The following is a 25,177-nucleotide window of genomic DNA, read 5'->3' on the forward strand; positions in this document are numbered from 1 at the left end:
ATAACACTGATTTCTACATTTTAATTTATAAGAAGACTAATGTTAAACACTGTCATGAATACAGCCTCTATAAAAAGACTTGAAAAAAAATTATCAACTGTAAAATTTAATTGTACTAGTGAAGAAACTTCTCTGTGGACATGTAATTCTGCCACCAGTCAGTACACCTTATTCTAAACTCCCACCATAAGTCTACAGAACATTCCTGATCTCAGCACTGCTACTGCGCAGTAATACAAAAACAGCAAAGATATAGACCAGGGTCCTACTCATCAATGTCTAGGACAACTATAAAACATGTTATAATCAATGAATATTAGGGTTAGTTTTCTTAATCTCAGATTATTATAGCTCTCTCATCTTGGAGGCATTACAAAACTATTAGAAACTTATTCATCATCTACATAAAACAAAGAAAAATTCATAGAATTTCTATAGTTCATTCTCAGATCTATTGGTTTGAAATGTATGTCAGCATATAGAAAAATAATCTCTGCAATACAATAAAACAGGAATATTTACCTACCACTTCTCATCTCTAGGTAAAACCACAAGAAATCATACAAATTATAGGAACTCAGTAAAATTACGTAGGAACCTGTAAAGATAGTTTCAAATTTTAAAACAGACTATTCCTTTTTTTTATAGAGGTTTTTGGTTCACAAGAAAATTCAGCAGAAGGCAGGGATTTCCCATATGTGCCATGCCTCCCACACATAACTGTAAAATTAAAAAAAAAAAAAACCAACTACAAACTGTTTTGTTTTAGGGATAGGTCATTAGGTAAAGAACTATAAAAACCATTATTTTGTGAAAACTTTTACAGAGGTATAAAATGTGAAAATCTACACCAGGGTTTTCAACTGGGTTTCCATGCAACCCCAGAATTCAATAGATCATGACAAAAAAAAAAAACCCAAACACACCTTTTTATATTTCTTACACTATATAATATCAGCACTCAAAGTAATGCACAGTGACCAAACCAGCCTTATTGGCAATGACTTCAGAAGTCTTTCAGGCCCACAGAGCATATAATAGGACCATGTTTATTCAGATGAGTCCATTCCCAGTAATTTTGACCTGAGTTACAAAAGGCCATTTGTAAGCAGTGACTTGCTGCACTGCACAGCAGAAGGCAGTAAACTGATTATCCGTCACACTACCCTACCCTAAAGGCTCTTTGAGCTCATATGACCTCTTTTTAACTAATTGCACCTGCGAAGACCCTGTTTCTAAATAAGGTCACAATCTGAGGTTCCCATGAGAACATGAATTCTGAGGGAAGATTATACAACCCATCACAGACTCTTTCTCTGAATCTTTTACTCAGCCTGAGAACTCTATTTCAAGAAAAAGAGCCCTGTTAATGTAGTCGCATAGTATGCTCAAGATTTTATTTACATCTACCCCTAAACAAGTTCTAGATTTCTGTGAAGAAAAAATATCTTTCAGTGAACAAAGAACGTTTTAGGGAACTTTTCATTGTCTTAACACGTTCGAGCAAGTCTTTTTTACCTGACAAAAAATAAGACCAAGGACACAAATGCTCTAATTTGGGAAAAAAATGAAATCCATGTGTGCTAAAGCGTGACCCAGAACTGAGTATATGTACAGCAAAAAAAATAAATAAATAAAAGATAGGTTTCACAATGGGAGGTAAAAATCAACATTTATTTTCAGTTATAAGAATAACAATTTTAAGTGCATAAAGGTTCATAAAAGAGATGAAGAAACTAAGAAACCTAATGTCTGAGCTCTCAGTAAGAAAATATCTTTTCAAAATCTTGTATGAAACTATATGTTAAATTATACTTTCATTTATATTGCTTTGTTTCATGGTTTTGGAAGTATTACTATGGAACACTGTCAACAAATTTTAATGCTGCAAATAACATTAATTTTAACAAAAACTTATAACCTATATTTAAACTTCCAAGGCTACCTTTAAAATAAGCAGAAATTTGTAGTTTATTTGCCCTATGAGTTTAAAACATCTGAAAATAAGTTTCTCAAAGAAAGAAGAGCCATGCTTAACTAATGTTATAAGTTTTTGAGGAAAATCAGCTAAGAAGTCATTTTTCAGTTTTTATATAGAGGGGAAAAACTCTTAGACCCATTCTATACCATATGTTGTACCTTGTTAGAAGACAATTGTAAAATTACTTTGAACCCTACACTGATAAAGTTTTAAAAGAAATTCAAGCAGAAAATTTAACAGAAGAAACACTCAAATTTCTTCCAGCTATACCAGATATAAGCAAACTTCCTATAAAAAGATCAATAGTATTTAAGGCCTCATAAGAAACACTCAAATTTCCTCCAACTATACCAGATTATCAGCAAACTTCTTATAAAAAGATCAAATAGTATTTAAGGTCTTTTCTCACAATTACTCAACAAAAGAAACATTTATTTACTTGATTTTAGTAAATAAATGGATGTAGATGTGTTCTAGTAGCATTTATTTATAAAATCAGGAGACAGGCAGGTGGCAGGCCATAGTTTGCAGATTCCTGACTGACACTAATGACTTGCATTAGTACAGATTTACTTTGGGAGCAGGAGAAATTTCACAAAAATAATAAGTTAAAAATTCACAGCCATACACAAAAAGCTGCTGAAACTTAAAACTAACAAAGAAAAATCTTGAAAGCAACCAGAGGATATGTTACATACAGGTAAGTAATAGCTACAATAAAAGCACGTTTATCATTTTAAAATCATGGACTTTACTTGGAATTGAACAATTTTTAAAGTATTGCAAAAAAGAAATTCTATTCAACAAAAAAAAAAATCCATCAAGAATGAAGGTGAAATAAAGACATTCTCAGATGAGGGAACACTAAGTAGAAATTTTGCCAGCAAACCTGCTCAGAAAGAATCACAAAAAGAAGTTCATCAAAGAAAAGGGAAATTATTTCAGAAACAGAGTATCAAGAATGAGGGAAGAGCTACAGAAATGGTAAATATCTGGGTAAATAAATGATAATTCTCCAACTCAGTCTTTTAAATGTATTTGGTAACTGAAAGCAAAAATTCCTACAATGTCTGATACTCTTCAATGTCACATATATATAATAAGTCAATTATAACTTAAAAGAGGAGGGTACAATAGGGTGGTATTGTTTCTACATTCCACTTAAAGTGGTAAAATACTGATTCTAAATAGACTGAGGAAAATATATATTGCAATCCTTCAAGTAACTATGAAAACACACAAAAGCAACGGATAAGGTTAAAAAAAAAAAATCAAGCCAAAAGAGCAGAAAGAGAAAAAAAGAGGAAACAAATAATAAAATGGAGCATCTAAACCAAACTTCAACTATTCATTAATCAAAAATGGCTAAGTACGCCAATGAAAAGACAAACTGAAATTTAAAACACACATGCAAAGAAACTTTTATCATTCTAAAAGGGTAAAAAGATGGAAAAAAGATATATCACGTAAATGTTAATCAAAGAAACACGGAATCGTCATATTTAGATGAGACAAAGATCAGAACAAAGAAAATCACCAGGGATAAATGAGGACATTACATGATAAAAGAGTCAATTCATGAAGCAATCCTAAATATATACATACACCTAACACAACTTAAAAATACATTCAGCAAAAATTAACAAGAACTGAAAGGAGAAACAGACATCCATAATTACAGCTGAAGACTTCAACTTTCAGTAACTGATAGAACTAGTAGACAGAAAACGAACATAGATATAGAGAAACTGAACACCATCAACCAATGACATTTTTAAAATACGCCACCTATCATCAGTAGAATGCACATTCAAGAGCACACTGAAAATTAATCAAGATAATATTGTATCCTGGATCATAAAACAGACCTTAATATAAAAGAAATAAAAGTATGTTCTCTGAGAGCCCAGAAATAAACCTACATATCTCTGGTCAATTAATCTTTGACAAAGGAGGTAAGAATATACAATAGGAAAAAGACGGTCTCTTTAGCAAGTAGTATTGGGAAAACTGGACAATCGCGTGTAAATCAATGAAGTTAGAACACAGCCTCACACTATACACAAAAACAAACTCAAAATGGCTTAAATACTTAAATATAAGACATAACACCATAAAACTCCTAGAAGAGATCATAGGCAAAACATACTCCGACATAAATAAATCGTGCCAATGTTTTCTTCAGTCAGTCTCCCAAAGCAACAGAAATAAAAGCAAAAATAAAAAGTGGGACATAATCAAACTTATAAGCTTTTCCACAGCAAAGGAAACCATAAACAAAACAAAAAGACAGCCTACGGACTAGGAGAAAATATTTTCAAATGATGCAATCAACAAGGCCTTAATCTCCAAAACATACAAACAGCTCATATACAAGGCAACAACAAAAAACAAACAACCCAATCCAAAAATGGGCAAAAGACCTTAACAGACATTTCTCAAAAGAAATACAGATGGCCAATAAGCACATAAAAAAGATGTTCAACATCACTAATTATTGAAAAAAATGCAAATCAAAACTACAATAAGATGCCAACTCACACGGATCAGAATGGCCATCATTAAAAAGTCTACAGGAATTCCCTGGTGGTCCAGTGGTTAATAAGACTCCACACTTCCAACGCAGGGGGCATGGGTTCAATCCCTGATCAGGGAACTAAGACCCCATGCAGCCAAATATACAAAATCTTAAAAAAAAAAAAAAAGGAAGTTTAAAAAATAAATAAAGAAGTCTACAAATAAGAAATGCTGGAGAGGGCATGGACAAAAGGGAAACCGCCTCACCGCTGGTGGCAATTTAAGTTGGTACAGCCACTATGAAAAACAGTATGAAGGTTCCTTAGAAAACTAAAAGGAGAATTACTCTATGATCAAGCAACCCCAGTCCTGGGCATATATCCAGACAAAATTCTTATTCAAAAAGATACATGCATCCCAATGTTCAAAGCAGCACTATTCATAGTAGCCAAAACATGGAAACAACCTAAATGTCTATCAACAGATGAATGGATAAAGAGCATGTGATACATACATATATAATGGACTATTACTTAACAATTAAAAAGAACAAAACAGCGTCATTTGCAGCAACCAAGGGTGCAACTAGAGATTATCATACTAAGTGAAGTCAGAAAGAGAAAGACAAGATGTTATGTGATATCACTTACATGTGTAATCTAAAATGTGACAGAAATGAACCTAAGTGCAAAAGAGAGACAGACTCACGGACAGAGAACAGACTTGTGGTTGCCAAGGGGGACGGGGCTGGGACAGGGACAGAGCAAGAGGTTGACAACAGAGCAAGGTAGCAGATGTTAGCTATTATATACAGAATGGATAGACAACAAGGTCCTACTGGGAAAGAATATAAAAGAAAAGAATGCATACATATGTATAACCGAATCACTTACCAGACCACCTTACCTGTCTCCCGAGAAGCCTGTACGCAGGACAAGAAGTGACAGTTAGAACCGGACGTGAAACAATGGACTAGTTCAAAATTGGGAAAGGAGTATGTCAAGGTGTATACTGTCACCCTGTTTATTTAACTTACATGCAGAGTACATTATGCAAAATGCTGGGCTGGATGAATCACAAGCTGGAATCAAGATTCTGGGGAAAAATATCAGCAACCTCAGATACGCACGCAAAAAGCAAAGAGAAACTTTGCTTTTATGGAACTCTAATGGCAAAAAAAGTGCCATTTTTTGGCATTTTAATGGCAAAAAGCAAGAGAAACTATAAGAGCCTCTTGATTAAGGTGAAAGAGGAGAGTGAAAAAGCTAGCTTAAAACTCAACATTCAAAAAACTAAGATCATGGCATCCAGTCCCATCGTTTCATGGCAAATAGATGGGGGAAAAGTAGAAATAGTGACAGATTTTATTTTCTTGGGCTCCAAAATTATTGCGGACAATGACTGAAGCCATGAAATCAAAAGACACCTGCTCCTTGGAAGGAAAGCTGTGACAAACCTAGACAGTGTATTAAAAAGCAGAAAAAACACCTTGCTAACAAGGGTCCATATAGTCAAAGCTATGGTTTTTCCAGTTGTCATGTACAGATGTGAGAGTTAGACCATAAAGAAGGCTGAGCACCAAAGAATCAATGCCTTTGACCTGTGGTGTTGGAGAAGATTCTTGAGAGTCCCTTGGACTGCAAGGAAACAAGACAATTCTAAAGGAAATCAACTCTGAATATTCATTGGAAGGACTGATGCTGAAACTGAAGCTCCAATACTTTGAGACCACCTGATGTGAAGAGTCAACTCGCTGGAAAAGTCGGATGCTGGCAAAGACTGTGGGCAAGAGGAGAAGGGAACAACAGAGGATGAGATGGTTGGAAGGCATCACTGACTCAATGGACATGAGTTTGAGTAAACTCCAGGAGACAGTGATAGACAGGGAAGCCTGGCACGCTGCAGTGCATAGGGTCACGAACAGTCAGACATGAGTTAGAGACAGAACAACAACAGAAGCAGAAATTAACACAACATTGTGAAACAACTATACTTCAATGAAACAAACAAGAACTATGTTTTTGTTTGACCACAAACAAAATGACCACAATGGATTCAAGTAGAAATCAGTAACTGAAACATAATGGGAAACCTCTAAATACTTGTAAATTAAACATCATACTCCTAAGCAATTCTTAGGCCAATGAAGTCTAAAGTAACTCAGAAAACATTTTTAAAAGAATGAAAATGAGGGAGTTCCCTGATGGTCTAGTGTTCGGGATATGGCACTTTCACTGCTGTTCCCCTGGCTGGGGAACACTGAGATCCCTCAAGCTGTAGCACAGCTCTCCACATCCAAAAAAGAATGAAAACATAGTTATCAAAATAAGTCATCTGAAGCTAAAACAGTGATTAGAGTAAAACTTATAGGACTTGAATGTTTATATTGGAGTGGGGAAAAAGGCCTTAAATCAATAACCTAAGCTTCCTACTTAAAAAAACCAGAAGAACAAATCCAAAACAAAGAAAAGGTAAGAAATAATAAAGGTTAATAGTGGAAGTCAATGCAAAAGTAAAACTAGAAAACCAATATGGAAAAATCGATATAAGCAAAAATGAGTTCTTTGAAAAGATCGATGAGATTGATAAAGCTCTAGCAAGAGCGCCAAAGAAGAACGGAAGATATAAATTACCAACACCACCAAATGAAAGAGGAGCTAGCCTACAGAGCCTGCAGACATCAAATGATAAATAAAAGAATACTATGAACAACTCTACGTACATAAATGTGACAACTTGTGTTGTCAGAATATTTAAATCTGACACTACAAATGTTAAAAAGATAACTGAGGAATAATATAAACAGATCAATATGCATAAATTAGAAAATAAAGGTGAAATTCCATAAAAACCACAAACTGCCAAATTATTCAAAATGAAACAGATAATCTGCATTAAGGAAAGTGAATTCCTAGTTTAAAACTTTTCAAAGAAATCTCCAGGCTTACCTGATTTCACTGGGGAATTTAAAAAGTAACACCAATTCTACACAATCTTTTTCAGGAAACAGAAAAAGAGGAACACTTCCAAACCCCTTTTAAGAAGCCTAACCTAACCTGATATCAAAAACTAGAAAAAGGACAAAAAAAGAAACTACATACCATTATCCCTTATGGAAACTGTGCAAAAATCCTCAACAAAATAAAAGCAAATGGAGTTTAGCAATACACCAGGACCAAACAGCGTTTTCCCAGGAATGCAAAACTGGTTCAGTATTCAAAAATCAATCAATGTAAGCTACCATGATAATTTCTTAAAGAAGAAAAACCACAGTCAAATCAGTAGATGCATCTGGCAAAATACAACATATTTCCATGATTTAACAAAAAAAAAAGCCCTCAGCAAGTTAAAAGGCAATTTCCTCAATCTGATAAAGGACAGCTACAGAGTCTACCACTATCAAACACTTAATGCTAAGACTGAAGGCTTTCCCCTAAGATCAGGAATAGGACAAGGATATTACGCTCCCAACCATTCTATCTAATATCTTAATGGAAGATCTAGCCACTGCAGTAAGATATGAATGGCCAGACACATCAGGAAGAAATCAAACAGCCCCTATTCACTGATAACATGATTATGTATGCAGAAAATTCCAAAGTATCTAAAAAAAAACAAACAAGGACTTCCCTAGTGGTACAGTGGATAGGAAGTTGCCTGCCAATGCAGGGGATCCTGCTCTGTGAAGATTTCACATGCCGCAGAGCAACTAAAGCCCGTGAGCCTAGGGCCTGTGCTCCGCGACAAGAGGAATCATCACAACGAGATGCCTGTGCACCGCAACGAACAGCCCTGCTCACTGCAACTAGAGAAAGCTGGCATGCAGCAATGAAGACCCAGCACAGCCATAAATAAATAAATTTTTAAAAATAAATAAAAATCAAAACAAAAACTGCCAAGAACTAGAAAGTTTAGCAAGGCTACACTGAACAAATACATGAAAATCAATCAATTTTACATCTATGAGCAATGATCAATCTGAAAACAAAGTTTACCCAAAAAATTAACAGTTAGTTTACAAGAGCTCTAAAAATATAAAATACTTAAAATATATATCAAACAAAAGGTAAAGAGAATATGTATGCTAACAAGTACAACTGATCAGTGAAAGAAATCAAAAAGATCTAAATAAAACCATGGCTATAGACTCAACATAGCAAAGACATGAACAGCTCCCAAACTGCTCTATAGATTTAATGCAAATGGCAACCCACTCCAGTATCCTTGCCTGGAAAATCTCACGGACAGAGGAGCCTGGTGGGCTGCAGTCCATGGGGTCGCAAAGAGTCGGGCACGACTGAGCGACTAACACTTACTTCAATCAAAATCCCAGCAGGAATGTTTAAAACGGATAGCCGTCAAGGACCTACTGTACAGCACATGGAACTCTGCACCATGTTGCGTGGCAGCCTGGATTGGAAGGGAGTTTGGGGGAGAATGGATCTATGTGTCTGCATGGCTGGGTCCTTTGCTATCCACCTGAGTCCAACTGTCACAACACTGTTCAACAGCTATACTCCAATACAAAATAATGAGTTAAAATAAAAAATCCAACTGCATTTTTGAGATATAAACTGAATCCCAAATAATCTGAAAAGGCAAAGGAACCTGAGTAGCCAGAACAATCTCAATAAAGAATAAAGTTGGACAAATCACATTATATGACTTTAAGACCTGCTATAAAATTTACAGTACCACAAGAATGTGTGCTACAGGCAAACAGATAACAACATAGATCTATGGAACAGGACAGAATCCAGAGACAGACCTGTGTAAACAGGACCATTTGATTTTTTTTAATGTTTCTTAAGTTGTAAATTTATACATTACAAGAAACGTGCCATTTAACCATTAAGCGTACAGCTCGGTGGCATTAAGTGCATTCATAATGTCTTGCAACTATTACCACTATCCATCCACAGACCTCTTTTCATCTTGCAAAACTGAAACTTTATCATCACTGACACTTAATCTTCACTTCTGTCCCCACAGAACCTGAGTCACTACTCTTTCTTCACTGACCATAACATCTTCCACGTTCATCCATGCTGCACTATGTGGCAGAATTTCCTCCCTTCTCAAGGCTAATATTTCATTATACACATACACCATGTTTTGTCTATACATTCATCCACTGATGGACACTTGGGTGGCTTCTAAACTTGGGTGGCTGGGAATAATGTCACTGTGAACATAGCACACAAATATTTCTTCAAGATTCTGCTTTTAACTCTTTATACCCAATATTCAAATGTGGAATTGGAGTTCATACAGTAATTTTTAATTATCTGAAGAACTGTATTACTCAAATGTGGAATTGCACGTTCATAAGGTAATTTTAAATTACATGTAGGACTGCATACGGTTTTCTTCAGTGGCTGCACCATTTTATATTCCCACCAACACAGCAAAAAGGTTCCAATCTCTCTACAACCTTGCCAACACTTACTCTGCTTTTTCAAAGATAACCATCCTAATGGGTGTGAAGTGATACCTCATTATGGTTTTGATCTGCATCTGCCTAGTGATTAATTGTGCTGAGCATCTTTTCATGTGGTTGTTGGTCATCTGTTTATCTTCTCTGGAGAAATGTCTATTTAAATCCTTTGCTCATTATCTAACCGGGCTCTTTGTTTTTTGCTGTTTGTTGAGTTGTAGTTTTCTATAATTGCCTAAATATTTCTGGCTATACCTCTGGATATTTGATTTGCAAATATTTTCTCCCTTTCTGGGTTCTGACTTTTTACTCTGTTGATAGTGTCCTTCAATGTACAAAAGTTTTTCATTTTGATGAAATCCAATTTGTCTATTCATTCACCGGATGCCTGTGCCTTTGGTGTCATATCCAAGGACACTTTGTTTTCTTCTAAGAGCTTAACAGTTGGAGCTCTTACGTTTAAATCTTTGATTCATTTTGAGGTAATTTTTGTATGTGGTGTTTTGAAAATATTTGTCTATGGTGTAATATGGCTGTATAAGGGTAGAACTTCATTCTTTTGCATATGGATATCCAGTTTTCTCAGCACTGTTTTTTGAAGAGAATGGTCTTGACCTCCATTCCAAGAATTATTTGACCACTTATATAAGGGGTACTTCTGTACTCATTATTCCAAACCACAAACACACTGTTTTGATTACTATAGCACCATAGTAAAAAATTTTGAAATCAGGAAGTGTAAGTCCTCCAGCATTCTTTTTTTCAATAACACTAGCTATTTGGGGTCCCTCGAGATTCCATACAAATTTTAGAATGGATTTTTCTATTTCTGCAAAAGTAGTGACTGGGATTTTGATAAGGATTGCAATCAATCTGTGGAGAAGGCAATGGCACCCCACTCCATTACTCTTGCCTGGAAACACCCATGGGAGGAGCCTGGTAGGCTGCAGTCCATGGGGTTGCAAAGAGTCAGACACGACTGAGCGACTTCACTTTCACTTTTCACTTTCATGCATCGGAGAAGGAAATGGCAACCCACTCCAGTGTTCTTGCCTGGAGAATCCCAGGGACGGGGGAGCCTAGTGGGCTGCCATCTATGGGATCGCACAGAGTTGGACACGACTGAAGTGACTTAGCAGCAGCAGCAGCAGTGCTGACTTTGTAACAATACCAAGTGCTAGCAAGGATGCAGAGCAAGTATAATTCATAAACGTCTAATGGCGATGCATAATGGTACAGCCATACTAGTTTGACAGTTTCTTATGAAGTTAAATATACATTCACCACATGGCCATGCAATCCCACTTCTACATATTTACCCTGGAGACATAAAGCCTTCATTCACACAAAAACCTGTACTTAGATGTTTATAATAGTTCTATTCATAATTACCAAAAGCATGTCCTCCCAAGAGTAATCGACTAAATATGGCGACACATTCTTATGATGGAATACTTCGCGATGAAAAGGAACGACCTACAGATGGATACGTGCAACAACCTGACTTCCAAAGGCATTATGCTATGCACAAGTCAGTGTCAACAAGTTACATACTAAAGGGTCCATTTCCATGACATTCCGGAAAAGACAAAACAGCAGAGAGAACAGATCAGTGATTGCCAAAGGTTCAGGTGTGGGGAGGAGGCTGACTACAAAGGGATGCCAAAGGAGATACCACAGAGAACTCTTTCAGGTGTTGAAACTGCTCTGTATCCTGACTGTGGTGATGGTTACGTGAATCCATGCATGTATTACTAGTACACACACATAGAAGTCCATTTACTATAATCATTAGTCAAAACTTATTTTTAAATTATACAATAAAAACACAGGAAAGCAGAATTTTAACAAAGTAAAGGGGGGAAACAGTTCATAACATATCTTACAATAAAAATACAACAAATAATAGAAAAAGGCAAAAAGAACTTGCTGTACACCAAAATGCTGAGACTAGCCATCTCTAGGTAATGAAATCATAGAGGCGCTTCTCTTTCCCCAGGTGGCTCAGGGGTGAAGAACCCACCTGCCAATGCAGGAGACCTGGGTTTGATCCCTGAGTTGGGAAGATGCCCTGCAGAAGGGAATGGCAACCCACTCCAGTATTCTTGCCTCGGAAATCCCACAAAGAGAGGAGCCTGGCAGGCTACAGTCCATGGGTTCCCAAAAGAATCAGACACAACTAGTGACTAAACAACATCTGATGGCCTATAAGGTAAGTCATTTTTAAAATGGAAATTTTTAAAGGAAGGAAATTGTGGGGTTTTTTAGTTACCTTAACACCCACATTAAGAAACAGTCAACTCTTTATCAATGCACTAATCATGTGTATCTCTTCAAAACCTGGAAAAGTATTATCAGAAATATATTATCTTTGCCAACAGAAACTACACATTGTAGAAGCCCATGTCCACTGAGATATCACCAGAGTTCAATGCTTAAAACAGTTTATACCATAACACACAAACATAATTCAAAGTCAATAAAAGGGTACAAATTTAACGTTTTGTTGTTGTCGTTTAGTCACTAAGTCGTGTCTGATTTTTTGCAAGCCTATGGACTGTAGCTCACCAGATGTCTCATCCATGGGATTCTCCAGGCAAGAATACTGGAGTGGGTGCCATTCCTTCTCCAGGGGACCCTCCCAACCCAGAGATCACACCCACATCTCCTGCACTGGCAGGCAGATTCTTTACACAGAGCCACCAAGGAACCCCAAAATTAAAGTTCAGCTCTTATAAAGCTTTTAAAATATTATTAAAGTTACTGAAAATAAAATCATTTAACAAAAGTTGCTAATACACTGTATTATTCAGTCAAATGAGTATTCCTATAAAAGAGAACTTGGTGCAAAGAAAATCTGGGAAAGTTCGGTGACTAGGCCATAAGGAAAAGTAGCCAATGGATAAAATACAAAGCAGGGATAGTATTTTTCCAGGCTGGAAAATCAACATCTACCTAAACATGGAAGAGGTTCTCTGAAAGATACAGAATTTAAAGTTTCAATTCTCTCTATTCACTTTATCCAAAACAGTCACCAGACCACTTATTTTAAAAAATCTTAAGTTACCTGACATCAACTGAGAAAGTTTTGAGAACATAATCACCACTGAAAACTTTCCATGGATGGGACTCAATCATTAAGGACTTACTACTACTCCCTGCAAGAAACTGTGGGGCCCTTTTCATATGTTTCATTCAATTAACTATGACAAATTGAACAATATATATGAAAATTTGTCACAGTTAAATCTCTCAACCAGTCTACAATATATAGGTCACATTCTTCCTTCAGGATTTTGACCTGGCTATAATTAAATAAAATTTGGGGACTAATTTCCCTATCTGATATTGCATAAAAACCCTTTATCATCTGTATATAAATTCCAGTTGCTACACAAAGTTGCCCATGTGAGAAGCAACTCAGCTACAAATCAATACAATTCTACAACTGGAACATGTACCCTTGTGAATTTCTATTTGGAGCTCATATTTGAAATTGTTTTGTTTAACAGAGATGGCACCTTTCTCTGAGGCTAGTAATCACACCAGTCTCATCACTCCTCATTGAATCTACATTTTAAATCAGTGCAAGTCAAATTCCATCCAAATATGATGAAAATCCATCCAGCTGTTTTCCCATACTACAGTAACAAGCCAACAGAAACTTCCCTTGGATACCTGCCTTGCTGCTCTCTCACATTACTAGGATCTGCTCAAGGGCCATCTCAGAGAGACTCCCCCCGAGACCACACAGTATAACTTTACCCACCACCATCTCATATCAGTTTTGACTTCTTATAGTGTCTACCACCACCTGCATGTATGTGTAATATACCTCTTTTCACTAAACCAGAGCTCTAGGAAAGGACTTTGTTGACAAACAATAAATTTTTGACACACAGTAAATGTTTTTGAATAAATGAATCATTTTTCATAGTTTTGAAGAACTTTTTAACATATTAAAACTAAGCTCTAGGGCTTCCCTGGTGGCTCAGTGGTAAGGAATCCACCTGCCAATGCCGGAGACACAAGTTCAAACCCTGGTCCCACAAGATCCCACATGCCAGAGCAACTAAGCCTGCACGCCACAACTACTGCATGCAAGCGTCACAACTACTGAAGCCTGCATTCCCTAGAGCCCGTGCTCTACAAGAGAAGCCACCGCAAAGTGAAGACCACACGCCCCAACTAGTGGCCTCTGCTCACCACAGCCAGAGAAAAGCCCACCCAACAATGAAGACCCAGCAAAGCCATATAATTTAATAAAATTATATATTTTTAAAAACCCACTAAGCTCTAATAAGATAAAATGTAACATTCTAGAAGTTAGCTTTTTTCTTAATACAACATAAAACAAAGGCATTTTAGGCATGAAACACCTGATCTGGTAGATAATCCCAGCCATTTCTGCCCTCTACAGCTGCTTTTCACCCCCTCCTCTCATACTCCCAGTAGAAGGTAACTGTCCCTGCTGCAGTAGCATTTTGGTGAAAAGTATCACAGCACTTAACTGATTAAAAAAAAAAAAAAATCAAACAAAAATGCATTACATCAGAAAAGGACAAAAGAGAGCAACATGAATTTGGCCCTTGGTACAGTCCTGCTTACAAGCGAATTTCATTTATAATTTAATTTACTGTGGGGTAGGTTTTATTAGCAAAGAAACTAACTTGGGAGGTGTTTCTTACAAAAAAAATTAAGGCTAAACAGAATAAATACTATTCAGGCTTCCCTGGTGGCTCAATGGTAAAGAATTCAATGCAGGGGATACAGGTTTGATTCCTCGGTCGGGAAGACTCCCTAGAAAAGAAAATGGCAACCCACTCCAGTATTCTTTCCTGGGAAATCCCATGGACAGAGGAGCCTGGCAGGCTACAGTCATGGGGTCACAAAAGAGTCAGACACAGTGACTAAACAATAGAACACTATTCAATTCAAATATAATCTCTCATTTATTCCAGGCATATGAAATACATTTGCTCATTTAGGGTTCTAGGTGAAGTTAAAACCTCTAAACCTGGCCTGCACATTAGAATCACTGAGAAAGCTTTAAAAATTAAAATAATAAAAATTTAAGTGACCTTGGGCTCCACTCCAGGTCACTTAAGTTAGAATACTAGAACCCTAGCAAAGTATGTCTTTAAAAACTCTCCTGATGACTCTAAGGAGCAACCAAGGCTGAGAACCACTGCCCTGTACTATCTTCCCAGCCTTCCTTGTCTCTCTTCAACTTCATAAATCAAAGTAAAAGCACAGAAACAAATCATAAAGATTTAAATTCCTGGTGCCTACAATAAATCTCAAAGAAGACACTTCCATTTGCCCCAATATTTCTATTAATTCCTATAAAAAGTAAACATAATATTTATCTCCTTTAAAAATACATCCCTGATGTAACATACTCAAACTAGACCACAATTATTTCTTTTAGGAGCACTGCCCTTGTCACAAACAATTAACTTTATGTAGCTATTAATTTATCCTTTTTGTCATTTGTACCTCCATTTTCTCCTCTCTATCCCGGAAGAGTTTGGCTAACACAGTTGTATCCCTCACATATGAAGTTCAACTTACAAAGAATGTCTACATTCATTATCATATCACATAATAATGTAGCCTGGTCAAGAATTACTAGCCCATTTTAGAGACGGTAACCCAGGGAAGTGTCTTGCCAAATGCACCTTTTGCTTGAGACTCTGAGCAGTACAGTGCACGTATCAGAGAGGTACTTCCCACCCACCTTCCCACTATTTTTATATACTCCTCCACAGTGTGGACTTCCCTGGTGGCTCAGGCAGTAAAGCATCTGGCTACAATGCGGGAGACCCGGTTTCAAACCCTGGGTTGGGAGGATCCCCTGGAGAAGGCAATAGCAACCCACTCCAGTACTCTTGCCTGGAAAATCCCATGGACGCAGGATCCTATTAGGCTACAGTCCATGGGGTCACAAAGAGTCAGACACAAAACTAAGCGACTTCACTTTCACTTTTTTTCCCCCTCACTTTACATAAATCTATTATTGTTTACATTCCATCTATAGTTATAGAGAACATTCCTAAGGATAGATTTCCAAATGTTCAACAACTTACGAACGGTTGTAACTACAGATTTCCAGTTAAACAAGGACATAATACATACAATTTACTTTCGCTTCCTCCCACAATCCCATTGGAAAGACAGGAAATAATTAAAGAGGGCATTAAACAAGCCCATAAAGACAGAAAGACCAAGAAGATAATAACAACAAAATTTCTGAAGCTGGAGTACAGGCGGAAGACTGTTAATTGATTTGTTTCCCCTATAAAAAAAAAACTTCAAGGTTAAGCCAGCAATGAGGAAAGTTCAAAGTATGTGTGTTGTAGTATTTTTCAAATTACACAGATGAGACACCTACAATAAAAACTACTTAAAAGTAGCATTTTTTTTTGCTGTATTTTCTCAATTAATGCTAAAAACATACCTATCATAATAGGGCCCTACATTTTTTATCATAAACTGGGAGTTCTTGTACTTAGGAGTATGGAAACCATGGCTTCCACAGGACCAAGGTGGACCAAGTCCAAGATCCTCAGTCTACCCCACCACTCCCTTCCTCAGGCTGTGCACTGTAACACTAAACTGCTTATAACAAATAGTACCTGCTTCATGCACCTGCTTCTGCTCCTGCTACTTCCTCTACCTAGCCAACTTCACTTCTTTCAAGTCTCAGCTGACCTGTCACCTCTTCTAGACAGCTTTCCAAAATTGGGGAAACAGTGGATTTAAAATTCATCTTATTATCCCCATATGGCAAACACTTGTTGAAATGAATGATGCAATTAAAAACACCAATACAAAAAGTAGCATTTATTGAGTGCTTATGGTGGGTCAAATAACATCTACATGTATCAATTTACTTAACATCTTTCCAACAACCAAATGAGTTGGGTACTAATTATTAAGTGCAGAGGGAGGTTAAGCATTTACCTTTAGGGTATAGCTAATAAGTGATGAACCACAGACTGAAACTCAATCTGGCTCCGGAGCCAATATACTTAACCATAGACTAGGCTTCCTCTATAAATGTCAATGTCTTCCAAACCTGTATTCCCAAGTCTTCCTGCTTCATTTATTTCCAAATCTTCAAGCTGAATTTCCCAATGGCTCCTGGCCATCTCTTCCGGGATGTCCTTCAAGAACCTCAAAATTAACACAACTGAAATCACTCTGTCCCCCTTGCTCCTCAGCATACGCCAACAAAAGCTACTCACCACCATACCTTCTTGTACTGCTATTCAGGTTAATTCACTCACCCAGTCATCCAAAGTAGAAACCTAAGTCTGAGGAATTGCCACCTTGTCAATTCCCTTCATCCCTACATTCACCAAATTATACTGTTTCTACCTCTCAAACTAACTTCACTGCTGCTCTCACCACTTTTCATACCTGAGCGTTAGCTTGGAATCTTTCTTCAACACAAATCTGATTGTGTCTTAACCTATAAAGGCTGCCTACCATTGACATCAAGTCCAAAGTTCTTAGCACAACATATTATGATCTTGTCTTTGCCAATCTCTCAGCTTCAACTCTTAACCATCCAACCCCCAACTCCTCTTCCCCTCCAAACTTCCCTGAATTTAATATGCTTTTAAAGACCTAATTGTCTCTGTATAAGCAAGTACCTTAGCCTAGGATATCCCTCCCACTATCTCATCTTCCCAAACTGACCATCCTTTGAGAAGCCTTCTCTATTCCCCTCACATTGAAGAAACTCCCTTCTCTATACTCACATAATCTGCACATCTATATTTTATTAAGAGTACTTACACTAAAATGGCTTACCTGAAACTATCACCAAGCATGTATTCAAAAGTAAAAAGGCTGCCTTATTTTGTGGCCCCATGCCTACCACATGTTCAACAATGTATGAAATCACCAGTCTCTTTTAACAATTTCAAGTCCAAAATCAATTAACTTACATAATTTATCTCTCTTGTAATACAAAATTATTACTCTTATATTAATATCTCTCAAATTTCACTGGTCCCATTTCCACATATGTGAAAAACTGGAAGAAAAGAAATGCTGCAATTTCAACAGGATCCCTGTAATAAAAACATCTACTACATCAGCAAACTTTCAAATGGCCACTGCTACAAGAACATTTACAGAGCACATACTATATACCCCAGAGGAAATGGCAACCCACTCCAGTATGCTTGCCTAGAAAATCCCATGGACGAGCCTGGCGGGCTACTACAGTTCACAGGGTCAAAAAGAGTCAGACACGACTTAATGAGTGAGCACTGCCAAGTATCAGGCACTGTTCTACATGTTTAACATATATTAGCTCACTTCAATTCTCACAGCCATCTTATGAGGTAGATAACATTTTAATGCTCATTTTATTGATGAACTTCAAGATCAAACAGAACCAAGACTAAAGCTCAAACTATTTAGCTCCAAAAATTGATCTCTTACACTGCCTCTGATTAATAAGTCTGAAACTACTAAAAAAAAAAAGAAGACTACAATAAATTCTTTCTTAGAGCAAAACCATCTTTGCACGTTGAACAGTTAGGAAAATGTGGGAGGCAAATGTAAAAATTTGGGTAAATATAGAGGATATTGAAAACACAGAAAAATCTTTTTTAAGACTATTAATTCATGGGACTTCCCTGGCAATCCAGTGGTAAAGATTCAGTGCTTCCAACACAGACAGTGTGGGTTTGATCCCTGGGCAAGGAACTAAGATCCCACAAGCCGTGCATTGAGGCCAAAAAAAACAAACAAAGCAAACAAACATGAATATTAATTCACTCTAATTATAGAAAATGTTTTGCTAACAAAACATCAAATCTTTGACATATGTCATCATGTAGTATTACTAAAGTCAGTCAACTGAAACAGAGACAAGTACATAGTCATAGCCCACAAAGATATTTGCTGAATTAAATTTTTATAAAGAACTCAGATGGGCTTCCAAGATGGCGCTAGTATAAAGAGCCCACCTACCAATGCAGGAGACTTAAGAGACCTGAGTTTGTTCCTGGGTCAGGAAGATCCCCTGGAGGAGGGCATGGCAACCCACTCCAGTAGTATTGCCTGGAGAGTCCCATGGACAGAGTAACCTGGTGGGCTACAGTCCATGGGGTCACAAAGGGTCAGACATGACTGAGGCAACTTAATATGCAAGGAACTCAGATGCATGCAGAAGACAACTATCTTGTAAGGCTGTTGTAGTCCCAACTCTGTAACATGTTTATAACTGAGACTAGGAAAGCTTCATGTACCCAAATTAATCAGGAAATAGGAAATGATTTGTATCATTTACAATTTCCAAAAACTGAGATCTACAGGAAGATGCTGCATTTCACCCAAATTAACGCATACCAAATCCAGAAGTAGTAAAAAAAAATATTTCTGCAAAACCTGTATGCAGGTCTAGAAGCAAGTTAGAACTGGACATGGAACAACGATTCAAAATCGGGAAAGGAGTACATCAAGGCTGTATACTGTCACCCTGCTTATTTATCTTATATGCAGAGCATATCATGAGAAATGCCAAGCTGGATGAAGCACAAGCTGGAATCAAGATTGCCGGGAGAAGTATCAATAACCTCAGATATGCAGATGACACCACCCTTATGACAGAAAGCAATGAGGAACTAAAGAGCCTCTTGATGAAGGTGAAAGAGGAAAATAAAAAAGCTGGCTTAAAACTTAACATTCAGAAAACTAAGATCATGGCATCCAGTCCCATCACTTCATGGCAAATAGATGGGGAAATAATGGAAACAGTGACAGACTTTATTTTCTTGGTCTCCAAAATCACTGCAGATGGTGACTGCAGCCATGAAATTAAAAGATGCTTGCTCCTTGGAAGAAAAACTATGACCAACCTAGACAGCATATTAAAAAGCAGAGACATTACTTTGCCAACAAAAGTCCATCTAGTCAAACCTGTGGTTTTTCCAGTAGTCATGTATGGATGTGAGAGTTGGACTATAAAGAAGGCTGAGCTCCGAAGAATTGATACTTTTGAACTGTGGTGTTGGAGAAGACTCTTGAGAGTCCCTTGGACTACAAGGAGATCCAACCAGTCCATCCTAAAGGAAATCAGTCCTGAATATTCACTGGAAGGACTGATGCTGAAGCTCCAATACTTTGGTCACCTGATACGAAGAGCCAACTCATTAGTAAAGACCCTGATGCTGCGAAGGATTGAGGGCAAAAGCAAAAGGGGATGACAGAGGATGAGATGATTGGATGGCATCATGGACTCAATGGACGTAAGTCTGAGACAACTCCGGGAGATGGGAAGACTGGCGTGCTGCAGTCCATGGGGTCACAAAGAGTCGGACACGACTGAGTGAACAACAACAAAGAGGTGATAAATATGAGTTTCATCCATAAAATTTATTTCCTGAGGTCTCTGCAAGCTAACCTAATTAGTTTTCTATATTCCAAGACTTCTTGGAGCAGGTAGCTCTGGGTTCTAATTCTGAACAGGAAGCCATCATACCAGACAAAAATGGTAAATCACAAAAAAAAAAAAATTCCTAAGAAGATCAAATCTGGGGTTAAGTTCAAAAGACTGAACAGAATATCAAAATGGTTTAACCTAAAAAAAAAAGATAGAGAGAGATTTACAAATAAATAAAAAACATTTTTGAACAGTGAACACTATTCTAAGCACTTTACATGCATTTACACTTAATCTTCACAATTAATACAATTACCACTCCCATTTTGCAAATGGAGAAACCAAAAAAGAAACACTAAGTAATTCAACTAAATTTAGAGAGGAAAAAACAAAACAGAAACTAGGATCTTACTCCTTCCTGTTATGCTAAATGACATTAGTTGAAGAGAGAGACATATCTAGTAATAGAAAAAACAAGTGTTTTGTTTTGTTTTTTTACTATGACTCTACATAGTCAAATTGTGTATGTAGAGTTATTTTGATTTTTATAACCCAAAGTCCATGCGTAGGCATATGAAAACATATTCAACCTCATATGTCATTAGGGAATTACAAATTAAAACACTGAGATACCATTACACACCTATTAGAAAAGCAGCAATCCAAAACACTAACAATATCAAATGCTGATGAAGATGTAAAGCAACAGGAACTCTCATTTGTTGCTTCTGGAAATGCAAAATGGTACAGCCACTTTAGAAGACAGTTTGATGATTTATTACAAAACTAAACATACTCCTGCCATAGGCTCCAGCAGTCATGATCCTTGGTATTTACCCAAATGAGCTGAAAACTTTTGCACACACAAATGCCTAGACCCAGATATTTATAGCAGCTTTATTCATAACTGTCACAAACTGGAAGCAACCAAGATATCCTTCAGTAGGTGAATGGACAAACTGTGGTATATCCAGACAATGTAATATATTATTCAGTGTTAACTGGAAATAACCTATCAAGCTACAGAAAGACATAAAAGAAACTTAAATTCCTATTATTACATGAAAGAAGCCATACTGAAAAGGCTACATACTATACGACTTTCTAGAAATGGCAAAACTATGGAGACAATAAAAAGATCAATAGTTGTCAGAGAAGAGGAGAGAGGGGTGAACAGGCAGAGTAAGGGTTTTTTTTTGTTTGTTTGTTTTTTAGAGTAAGGGTTGTTTAATGAGACTGTATTCCACAACATGCCATATATAGTTAGAAGCCAGAGAATGTACAAGGGTGAACCCTAACATAAACTGTGGACTTTAGGTGATAATGATGCACTAATGCAGGTTCACTGACTCTAACAAACATACCAATGTGTCTCAGATGTTGACAATGAAGGGAATGGAGGCAGGAGTAATATGGGAACTCCGTACTTTCTGCTCAGTTTTACTATAAACCTGAAACGATTCCTTAAAAAAATAATAATAAATCTACTTATGAAAGACAGAAAAAAAACCCAAAGCCAAAAAGTGTTTACTGAGCAGTTAAAAAGAAACATCCATTTAACATACTCATTAGTATACATACAGCAAATCAAAAATATTTATTGAAATACTGTACTAGGCATCCTGTGGAGGAGATATAAACAAGTAGACAAGGCTCCTTCCCACAAGGAGTTTGAAATATAGTTAAACAGACATCTATATTCACACACAATTAAATAAAATGAAATTTAAATAGTTCAAAACAGGAAACATATCACAAACAGCTAAGTTGTCAAATTACTAAAATAGGCATTAATAGGACGATGTGTTTAGGGGTTCAGTGGATTACTTCGAGGCAAAAGAATTAGGAAGTTACAGATATGCTCTAGGTCCTGAAATAGGGGTAAGATTCATCTAATTTTCTGGAGGGAATTGGTGAATTCTAAGAAGGAATAAAATTACTACAGTTGGGAAAAAAAATTAAATGAACCAGTTTCACAGAACAAAATGGTGAGACAAGACCAGAAAAACAGGTAAAAGCCAGATCACGGAGGTAACGGAAAGGCACATTCAGAATTCTTAACCCTGGTTTGGGAAGAACCCCTGGAGAAGGAAATGGCCACCCTCTTCCATATTCTTGCCTGGAGAATTCCATGAATGGAGGGGTCTGGTGGGCTACGGTCCATGGGGTCACAAAGAGTCAGACACGACTGAGCAACTAACACGCTTTTGAAAACACTAACAAGGAGCAAATACTTGCCTAACTAAGTATATACTGGTGACTCTTAGTCTAATGAAAAGTGTATAAATATTTTATGTGAGAGACACATAGTTTGAAGATATACAGTAGTCAACAGTGGTAGTTAAAAATTCACCATCATTGAAACTGGAGCCTTTTATACAGAGAGAAGTCAGTCAGAAAGAAAAACATCAATACAGTATATCAACACATATATATGGAATTTAGAAAGATGGTAACGATGACCCTGTATGTGAGACGGCAAAAGAGACACAAGATGTAAAGAACAGACTTTTGGACTCTGTAGGAGAAGGTGAGGGTGGGATGATTTGAGATAATAGCACTGAAACATGTATATTATCATACATGAAACAGGTTGCTGGTCCAGGTTCGATGCAAGAGACAGGGTGCTCAGGGCTGGTGCACTGGGATGACCTTGAGGGACGGGATGGGGAGGGGGGTGGGAGGGGGGTTCAGGATGGGGAACACATGTACACCCATGGCTGATTCATGTTGATGTATGGCAAGAACCACCATAATACTATAAAGTAATTAGCCTCCAATTAAAATTAATTAATTAAAAAATAAATTAAAAAATTCACCATCACTGCCATACAAGTGAATACATATACATACAAGCCCTGCTCCCATTTTTCGATTTTCAATCTACACCAACAGGCTACCCATGACCCCATAAACTGAACCCGTCCATAAGACTACACTATCACCCAATAAAGCTCTATATGACTACATCACTCCATATCCCCTTACCCAAAGATGTCTTTCCTCACTGCCCATGAACTGGAAAGATGGGTCATGTTAGGACCATGGTTACTAATGGCACCTTCTCCCCATTCTAGTGACAGAACTGTCACCCTCTATTCATCAATAAAAGCAAACCTACCAAGTACTTGCATGTTCAAGGCAAAACATAAAATCCCTCATTCCTTGGTCTATCATCTGAAGACACGACACATACAGGACCCTATACTACTTCTGATCATTATTATTAATCAACCGCATTTCTCATATATGAAAACATTTCTGAATTTTTCCATTGTTACTTTTAAACCTGCTTTATAATCCGTTTTTTGCCATAAACTCTTCTACATAATTCTAACCACATACTACTCAATTCTCAATGCATGTCCATCCACTGCTGTATCCATTTCCATACTTCCTGATTAAATGTTCCAACCTACCTCAACTAAGTTATCTCAAATCAGTGCTGCAGTTTATGTATTTACCTTTATACTTTTATTATGTACCCAAAGCCCTCCCCTTTAGCAATCTACCACGTGAGTGACTGTTTTCTTCCCTTTTCATGAACAGGCACATTCATTTACATCCAATTTCCCCAATCATTTATAACTAACTCTGGCATATGTAACCTTTCTGAAACACGGCCTCCAGATACAAAAACACCCCTTAAGAGTCCTCTTTCTATTGAAAACATTTTAAGACTTTTGTTAATAAGATTTTTTATAGAAATACAAATACATACGCTATGATACTACTTATTCAAAGTTTAAAATCATGAAAGACACCAATAGATACTGTTTAAACATAAAGCTATATACTAAAAAACATAAAGACATGTATAAAAAGAGAGAACAGGAGGAATGCAAAGGGACACAGAAAACTTCAACACTGTTTGTAATGTTTTATTTTTTTAATTGAGTCTGGAATACATGGTTATCTGTCACAATTGTTCTTTATACCTTTTCAGATATGAAATATATTTAAGTGAGTTTAAGAAGAAAGAAATCCAACTATTAATGAGAAGTACCCTCCCATACAGAGAGACAAGCTGTTATGTCCAAGATGCAGTGAATGCTCATTGCTACATCTGGGACACCACTTTTGTACTTTGCCTAAGCCAAGAAAAGAAAAATCACAAGGCTACAATACAAACTTTCTCTTGGATATACTTTAGATGTGTTTCAGATTTATTTTCTATAGCTATCCAAATCCATTTCTTTCACAAAGCTCACATAAACAAAAATTAAATCCTTTAACTCTGTATCCCTAAATTGCCATTTACTCTTAAGTGCCTAACAGTAAATGAAAATAACCACCTTACTTGGCTCTGTTAAAATACAAGTGAATTGGTAAGACCACGTAACTACTTCCACTTGGCTAAATGCGGACAGTCATGTACATTACACTCTGTGCAGGAGTCTAACTTGTATACTAACTTTTCAGTCTCGACTTGTAACATCTAAATTAAGCCACTCATCATTCAACCGCAAATGAAATGTCAATTCACCCAAACTTAACCTTGCCAGGACAACTCCAAAACACTCTACTAGAGCCCATCGAGCGTTCACCTCTCGCATACTCAAAGTCCCGTCCCTGGACCAAGGTTTACAGCAGCCAGAACTGGTCTCCTCCACCGCTGAGCCTCACACATGCCCCCTATCCCAACTCTTGGCTCGCAGTGGTAAAACCAGCAGAGAACGCCGGAAGTTTCACTTCATTACGAACCCAAAGGAATCTACAGCTCATACACCGCAGGTGCTGAGTTTCTCGTCCCTGGTGGGTAGAAGGCGGAAGCCCCGAGCGGGGGAACAAGGGCCAGTCTTCCACGGCGTCCGCCCGAGCCCTAAAGTGGTCGATG

General features: G+C 37.2%; 1 protein-coding gene across 13 annotated transcripts in view; it reads right to left on the reverse strand.

Moving 5' to 3' along the window:
* The window catches only part of BIRC6 (baculoviral IAP repeat containing 6), a 209,152-nt gene that overhangs the window by 182,963 nt on the left and 1,012 nt on the right, over positions 1-25,177 (reverse strand). The gene's annotated exons all lie outside the window — the stretch shown is intronic.

This window comes from Ovis canadensis, chromosome 3 (assembly GCF_042477335.2).
Source record: "Ovis canadensis isolate MfBH-ARS-UI-01 breed Bighorn chromosome 3, ARS-UI_OviCan_v2, whole genome shotgun sequence".
NCBI lineage: Eukaryota > Metazoa > Chordata > Mammalia > Artiodactyla > Bovidae > Ovis > Ovis canadensis.